This window comes from Eubalaena glacialis, chromosome 12 (genome assembly GCF_028564815.1).
Source record: "Eubalaena glacialis isolate mEubGla1 chromosome 12, mEubGla1.1.hap2.+ XY, whole genome shotgun sequence".
Taxonomy (NCBI): Eukaryota; Metazoa; Chordata; class Mammalia; order Artiodactyla; family Balaenidae; genus Eubalaena; species Eubalaena glacialis.
Genome location: NC_083727.1, coordinates 97,776,738 through 97,785,339, shown reverse-complemented (window position 1 = coordinate 97,785,339; position 8,602 = coordinate 97,776,738). Strand labels below are relative to the sequence as shown.

The following is an 8,602-nucleotide window of genomic DNA, read 5'->3' as shown; positions in this document are numbered from 1 at the left end:
ACTTTTTTTGCTTCTGTCTCCTCAGACAAGGGAAACAAAGGCAAATATAAAAAAATGGGACCGAATTAAACTTAAAAGCTTTTTTTAAATTTAATTTTTATTTTATGTTATAGTATAGTTGATTTACATTGTTGTGTATAAAAGCTTTTGAACAGCAAAGAAAACCATCAATAAAATGAAAAGACAACCTACTAAATAGGAGAAGATATTTGTAAATGATATGTCTGATAAAGAACCCTTTATTTTTTTTTTGGTTAATATCCAAAATATATAAAGAGCTCATATGAACAACTCAATATGAAAAAAACAAGCAATCCAATTAAAAAATGTGCAGAAGACCTGAATAGACATTTTTCCAAAGAAAACACAGGCACATGAAATGATCCTCAACATCACTAATCATTAAGGAAATGTGAATCAAAACTGAGATGAGATATCACCTAACACCTGACAGAATGGTTATCATCAAAAGTACAGCAAATAATAAATTTGGCAAGGATGAGGGAAAAAGGGAACCATAGTTCACTGTTGGTGCAAATGTAAATTGGTACAGTCATTTTGGAAAACAGTATAAAGATTCCTCAAAAAATTAAAAATAGAACTATCATATCCAGCAATTCCACTCTTGGGTATATGAGTGAAGAATATGAAAATACTAGTTCATAAAGATATATGCACCTTAACACTCCAATGTTCATAGCCTCATTATTTACAATAGCTAAGATATGGAAGTATATATACACATAGTGGAATATTACTCATCCATAAAAAGGAATGAACTTTTGCTATTTGTGGCAGCATGAATGGACCTGGAGTGTGTTATGCTAAGTGAAGTAAATCAGACAGAGAAAGACAAATACTGTATGTTTTCACTTATATGTGGAATCTAAAAAATACAACAAAAGAATGAATGTAATAAAGCCAAAGCAGACTTATAGATACAGAGAACAAACTAGTAGTTACCGGACGGGAAAGTCATGGGGGGAGGGAAAGATAGAGGAAGGGATTAAGAGGTACAAACTACTAGGTATAAAATAAATAAGAACCAAGGGTGTAATGTACAGCACAGAAAATATTGCCAATATTTTATAATAACTTTAAAGGGAGTATAACCTAAAACTTATTGAATCACTATTTTGTACACCTGAAACTAATATAACATTGAAAGTAAGCTATACTTAAATTAAAAAAAAAATTATGCTTAGTGAAATAAGCCAGACACAAAGGACAAATATTATATTATTCCATTTATATGAAGTACCTAGAGCAGTAAAATTCATAGAGACACAAAGTACAATAGAGGTCCCAGTGACTGGGGGCAACAGGAGGGGAAAGTTATCGTTTAATGGGTACAGAGGTTTTGGTGGGGGTGATGAAAAAGTTTTAGGTGTAGGTAGTGGTGATGGTTATACAAGTTTGAGAATGTATTTAATGCCACTGAATTATACACTTATAAATGGTTTAAATGGTCAATATTATACAAGGTATAATTTTCGACAATAAAAAATATTATAAAAATAAATTCTTACCCAGTAGACTTTTAAATTTGCTTTTAAAAATAATCTTTCTTTACTATATTCATAGTACATATAAAGAGTATATATATAGTTTGATGATACTAAATTCCCTTTAATAAACTACTTCTAATTCAGTTTTACTGCTTTGTAGATTTTTGTGAAATGAGGTTTAAATTTAAAGGCAGGAAAGGATAAACCAAAAAAATCTAGCTGCTTTGAATGGTGTCTAATTTTTAAAAAATATACTTGTTAATAACCTTTTGCTATTATCCCACAGTCACTTCAGTTATGTGAACTATGTTGTCTGTCATTTCTATTAACTTCTACATGCCTTTTGCAAGCAGTGTTGGCAAAGATAATTATTTTCAAGAATAAAAGTTGCATTTTGCCAAAAGGAGTGGCATAAAACAGCGGAACATTTGCATTTTCTTCCAAATGCCAATCTTATAAATTCTGGGTGGACTCTAATTTTGGTGGTTAAAGCTCGCCAGTCCTTTCTGGATGAGATGTATGATTGGAACTTATTTGTGTCCTTCTTTTAATTGAAGATGTGGAGACCAAAAGTTTTCCAATACGTTTTTTTCTTAATGATAATAGTAACGAGTATATATTGTGTAGCATCAGTGGTCCTATGGATGGCCACAACTTGTGCTAAATAAATTCAAATGAGGCCTAGCTTCACAGCAAATGTGGCATAACCCAAGCACAATTTAGTGTCAAATATCATTGAAATGGTACGCTAACATTGAACCTTAATTTCCTCTCAAACCTCAGTATCTCACAATACTTTGTTTAAGTGCATGGATTCCAGAACCTCTTTGCGTGGGTTCAACTCCCAGCTCTATCATCTATTAGCCATGGAAGCCTGAGGAAGATACTTACCGTTTGTGCCTCAGTTTCCTTGTCTGTAAAGTGGGGAGATAATAGTAGCTAGCTCATAGAATTGTGATGAGGCTTAAAGGTAACGTATTTAAAATAGTACTTGCACAGGTAAACATTTATAATTGGTAGCTAACTTTTTCACAAGGTACACATCTGTCAATATTAATGTTTTAACACTTCAATTATGTCTTGTGCTTAATGAAGCTTTATCCTCTTTACTACCAGATTACTTTCATTTTCCTAAAAACATTCTTTTGTTTTCTTGCCCCAGTTTATTTATTTGGGGGGGGGGTGAATATTTCTTCACAGTGACCATAGGCTTTCCATGAGTGACTGTGCTGTCGTCCTAACCAAACCAGGTCTCCTATTTTTGGTACCCAGGCAACCATCTTTGTTTATAGTGGCATTATTAACAGATGACGGTGCCAGGCAAAAATTTTTTTTAAATGACGGGATATTTTGTTTGGTTCTAGTTTATCTAAAAAGTTACATTTAAAAAATTTTATTGGTTATCATCATATCCAGAGTCTCACATATCTTTTGTTAACCTTAAAGTGCCAGAAATCATAGTTAATGATGTCTATTAGGCACATTAATAAAAAATAATCTTGAGGAAAACCTCTAATGGGATGATTACTTTTCCTTATTTTTGTCCTGCATTATATAACATCTGAAAATAAAATAATGGCTGGCTCTTGGATTTTTATTTATTAACAACAGAAGAAAATGTATAGCACAGATTAATATTATCAATAATTAATTAATTACAACAAACTATGAAAATATATAGTTTGTACCCTCTGACCAACATCTTCCCAATTCCTGCCCCCCTAACCTCAGCTCCTGGTATCCTCCATTCTACTCTCTGTTTCTGTAAATTCAGCTTTTTGTAGATTCTACATATAAGTAACATCATACAACTCTTTCTCTGTCTGACTTATCTTACTTAATGTAAAGCCCTCAGGGTCCATCCATGCTGTCAAAAATAGCAGGCTTTTCTTCTTTCCCCTGGCTGAATAATATTCCATTGTACATATATGTGTGTGCATATATATATATATATATATATATATATACACACACACACATATATATGTGTGTATACCATGTTTTCTTTATTCATTCATCTGTTGACTTATGTTACTTTCATATTTTGACTATAGTGAATAATGCTGCAATAAACATGGGGGTGCAGATATCTTTTTTGATTTCCTGTTTTCATTTTTTTGGATATATGCCCAGAAGTGGAATTGCTGGATCATATGGTAGTTCTATTTTAAATTTTTGAGGAAATTTCATTCTGTTTTCCATAGTGGTCAAAACAATTTACATTCCCACCAACAGTACAAAAGGCTTTTGGGTTTGTTTTTTGTTTTGTTTTGTTTTTACATCCTTGCCAACACTTTTTAATCTCTTCTCTTCTTCATTATAGCTATTCTAACAGGTGTGAGGTGATATCTCATTATGGTTTTGATTTGCATTTCCCTGATAATTAGTGATGTCAAGCATCTTTTCATGTACCTGTTGACCATTTGCATGTTTTATCCGAAGAACTTCCTATTCAGTTCCTCTGCCCACTTTTTAGTTAGATTGGTTTTCTGTTATTGTATGAGTTGTATGAGTTTTGGGACTTTTAATTTGTCCCAAAGTTGCTAAAGCAAAAATCATGATAAAACATTCTGCTTTCCTTTATAACCCCCCAACGCAAAAAAATACCCCAAAACAAACAAACAAAAAAACCAAAACCAAAAAATTTCGTAGGAAAAAAATGGTTTTGTACATGGGAGGAAACAATATAAATTCAAAACTTACAGATAAGGGTTAGCTCTATCACTCATCTATTTAAAAAGTTTATACGAATATCCAGTGAACACCAACAGGATTCTCTCCCTTGAAATGTTATGTATACAGATTTCCAAGTAGACCACAGGGCTGTATACTCTCTTGGAACGTCCTCAGAAGACTCTGTCACTGAGCGGGTAACAGAGTAAACACCTCAGAGTCTTTTCTTTCAACTGGAAGAGGGAAAGACAGGAATAGAAGAGACTTCTTCTTTCCTTGTGGCTTGTGGTCTCCTCCTCCTCTGCCTCCTTGGAAGCCTCCTCACCCTCCAAAGCCTCCCCAGCCTCTGCCACCAGATCCACCTCGGCCACCTGTGCCACCACCTTGGCCTCCAAATCCACCTTCACCCTTAGGCTTGGCCCAGTCCAGATTAACTTTGTTTCCATCAATTTCACCATCTTCCATGGCCTCCTTGGCAGCTTTGGCATCTTCCTCGCTGTTGAAGTCTACAAAACCAAGCCCCTTGGAGGATCCAGTCTCCCGGTCAGTGACTATCCTTGCATGAATAGAGCCATCAAATGACTCCTTTAGTGTCTCTTCTGTAGTATCCTCAGACAGACCTTTGACAAACAGAGTTTTGGATGGCTGGCTTCTTGCATTAGGTGATCCCCTGGGTTCTTGCAACTCCAGCCTGATTGCTCTGCCCTCAATTTCCATTTTATTACATGAATTTAAAGCTTCTTTAGCATCTTCAAATGAAGCAAATTCTATAAATGCATAGCCTTTAGATTTGCCATTTTGGTTCTGGGGCACTTTGATAAATGTTGCCTTCTCAAATGCTTCCTGAAGAGTTTCTTCCGTTGCACTATAGGAGAGGTTGCTCAAAACCAGGGTTTTTGATTCACCACTCCAAGTGCTATTCTCTCCACCTCTATAGTCTTGACTTTGACCTTTCTCTCTGGTATAGTACAGGGAAATGGATCACCCATGTATCTCTGTTCCCTGCTTTTCTTCCAAGTTTTTCTCTGAATCAGCTTCTGTCTTAAATTCAATATAAGCAATCCCTTTACTCTTCCCATCCTTGCTGACTAATCTGATCTCCACAGCATCTTCAAACACTTCTTTTAATTCTTCCTGAGTAATTTTATAAGGCAGATTTTAGCCAAAAGTGTTCTCGCATCTCGATCTTTCTTATTGCCTTTTCCCTTTGGTTTTTCAAGTTTAATTTCATTGCCAAAGACTTTCAAACCAGTGAGTTCCAAGGCTTTTTCCAGGTCTTCAGCAGATTCAAAATCCACATAGCCAAACTTCCTAGACACACCAATTCTGACATCAACAACTGCAAGATCATTTTTAGCAAAAAGGTCACTGATACCCGTTTTCAATTCAGGAGATTTACTGAAGTTCAGGTTTCCAACAAAGAGATTGAAAGATGTAGTTGGTTCTGTGGCTTCCACTTTCTGTTTCGTGGCTTCCACTTTCTGTTTCTTGGCTTCAGGAGCTGTTTTTGTTTGGCCATTTCCTTCTTTCGTTTTCCAGGTGCTTCTTTGACAGATTCTTCCTCCTTTTCCTCCTCTTCTTCCTCCTCCTCGTCATCCTCCTCATCCTCCTCTTCATCTTCAGCAGTGCCCTTTGCCTTCACAGGAGCAGCTTTTGCTGGAGCTTTCTTTCCTTTGGCTGGTGCAGTCTTCATAGCTTCTTCTTCAGATTTATCTTCGTCATTCTCATCATCTTCATCATCGTCCTCATCGTCATCTTCATCTTCGTCATCCTCATCAACTGATGAGTCTTTATATATTCTGGAAATTAACTCTTTATACAATATATGGTTTGCAAATATGTTCTTCCGTTCCATAGGTTGCCTTTTCACACTGCTGATTGTTTTTGGGTTTTTTTTTGCTGTGCAGAAACTTTTTAGTTTGATGTAGTCCCACTTGTTGCTTTTTGTATTTTGTTGCTTGTGCTTTTGGTGTCATACCCTCAAAACTATTACCAAGATTAATAGGCTTTCCCCATATGTTTTCTTCTGAAACTTTTATGGTTTCTGGTCTTATTTTTAAGGGTTTAAAATATTTTGAGTTAATTTTTGTGAGTGGTATAAGATAGGGATCCAGTTTCATTTTTCTGTATGTGGTTATCCAGTTTTCCCAACACCATTTATGAAGAGACTATCCTTTCCCCATTGAGTATTCTTGGCTCCATTATTAAATATCAACTGACCTTATATGCAGGGGGTTTTATGGATTCTCTATTCTGTCTCATTGATCTATGTATCTGTTATTATGCCAATACCATACTCTTTGCTCACTATAACTTTGTAGCACATTTAAAATCAGGAAGTGTGATGCCTTCAGCATCATTCTTCTTTCTCAGGATTGCTTTGGTTATTTGAGAGCTTTTGTGGCTTCACACAAATTTAAGGTTTTTTTTTCTATTTCTGTGAAAAATGTCATTGGAATTTTGATAGGGATTACATTGAATCTATAGATGGCTTTGTGTAGTATGAACATTTTATTAATATAAATTCTTCTGATCCATAAACAAGGAATATCTTTCCATTTGTATCTTATTCAGTTTCTTTCATCAAAGTATTGTAGTTTTCATTGTACAAATCTTTCACTTCTTTAGTTAAATTTATTCCTAAGTGTTTTATGGCTTTTGATACTATTGTGAATGGAATTGTTTTCTTTATTCCTTTTTCAGATATTTAGCCGTTCATGTATAAAAACACAACTGATTTCTGTATGTTGATTTTATAACCTGCAGCTTTACTGAATTCATAGATTAGTTCCAACAGTTTTTGGTTGAGTCTTTAGAATTTTCTATATATAAGATCATTATCACCTGCGTAATGAACAGTGAGTTTAAATGTGTCATCCTTTTTGTTTTATTAACTTATATTGCAATGGAAAATAAAGGTAATTTGAGTAAAATTAATTAAGCAATTTCTTATATCAGCCAACAATTCCATTACTAGGGACTGATCTGGCATTTAAATATTAGGCTAAAGAATTGATGTCATTGTGAAAATGGAATAGTCCACAGTAAATTTCAATATTGTGTTCTTAATGTCTTTAGTAGATCATGAAAGGAGTGTAAAAAAAGCAAAAATGCCTTTATCTTAATTTGTAGAAAATGGAAATCAATATAACTGACTTGATTTTGCATGAAGTTTCACCATCTAAATTTAAAATACTACTTTGATGGAAAATCTGAATCTTTATCTACATCTGGGGTCAATTCTAGGAAAAATAGCAGTTGGCTGATTCAATATTTCATGTCTACTCCTATCTCCTCTGAGCATCCCATCCATGCCTGATTGTTTTTCTAGGGAGGATACATATTACAAGGAATAGAGCATGCTTTTTACAATCTAGAAAGACCTTAAAAATCCCGACTTTTGAGGGGGCTGATATGTAACTAACCTTGGGAAAGTTACCCTGTGAAACTCCTTATCTGTAAAGTAGTGGCATGGATAACCTCTTAGGTTTGTTTTAATAAATAAATATCACAGAAATGTTATTGTGTGTGTGTCAGATATACAATAAATGTTAACATTTCTCTACCTTGGGTAATATTAAATTACCTACTGAACTTTTCATATTTCATGTAGTTATTTTTCCTCCAAATAAACACAGTTGGGATAGGCTTGATAGAGTCAATATAGAAAAATAAAATTTTTTTTAATATATAAACTTTTTTCTTCACTATATTTATTAAATAGTTATGGTGGGTAGAAAAGATAAATCTATTTTATTTATGTTGTAGGAAAACACATATCTAGAGTTTCTGTAGATAACCTTTAAAAATACTAGACTTTGTGCAGAAATTTGCTCTTATTTTTCTTTTCCCTAAGTCGTTCCTATAATTTCAAAACTAAAATTTTATTTGAGTTTAATCCAAAATGTATCAAAACAATGACCAGTTAAAAGATTTATAATTAGATAATCATGTCAATTATATTTATTTCTATATTGGTCACTTCTGAAATAAATATTTCAGTCTTTTCCACCACACCTTTAAAATCCTTCCTTTACTGATGGCGAATCCTATAAACAGGAGTCATGAAATGGATAATCAATGAATTCCAAGTCTACAGGAGCCAGAGAAATATAAGGAGAGGGGAAGGGAAAGAAAGGGAAGGAAAAAAGGGAGGGAAAGGAGGGAGAGAGGGGAAGAGAGAAGATGAGGAAGAGACAGAGTGAGAAAAGGGGTGGGGCGCAAATACAGAGTGTGAAGCCATGTCCAGTAGTAAGTACTTGCTATCAAGCTTTACACCATATATTTTATTTTATTTTTAATTAATTAATTAAGTTAGTTAGTTTTGGCTGCGTTGGGTCTTCATTGCTACGTGCGGGCTTTCTCTAGTTGCGGCGAGTGGGAGCTACTCTTCATTGCGGTGCGCAGGCTTCTCATTGTGG

At 34.4% G+C, this 8,602-nt stretch overlaps 1 pseudogene; it reads right to left on the bottom strand.

Annotated features, from left to right (window-relative positions):
• Positions 1 to 4,367: 4,367 nt before the first annotated feature.
• The window catches only part of LOC133102270 (nucleolin-like), a 52,844-nt pseudogene continuing 48,609 nt past the window's right edge, over positions 4,368 to 8,602 (bottom strand).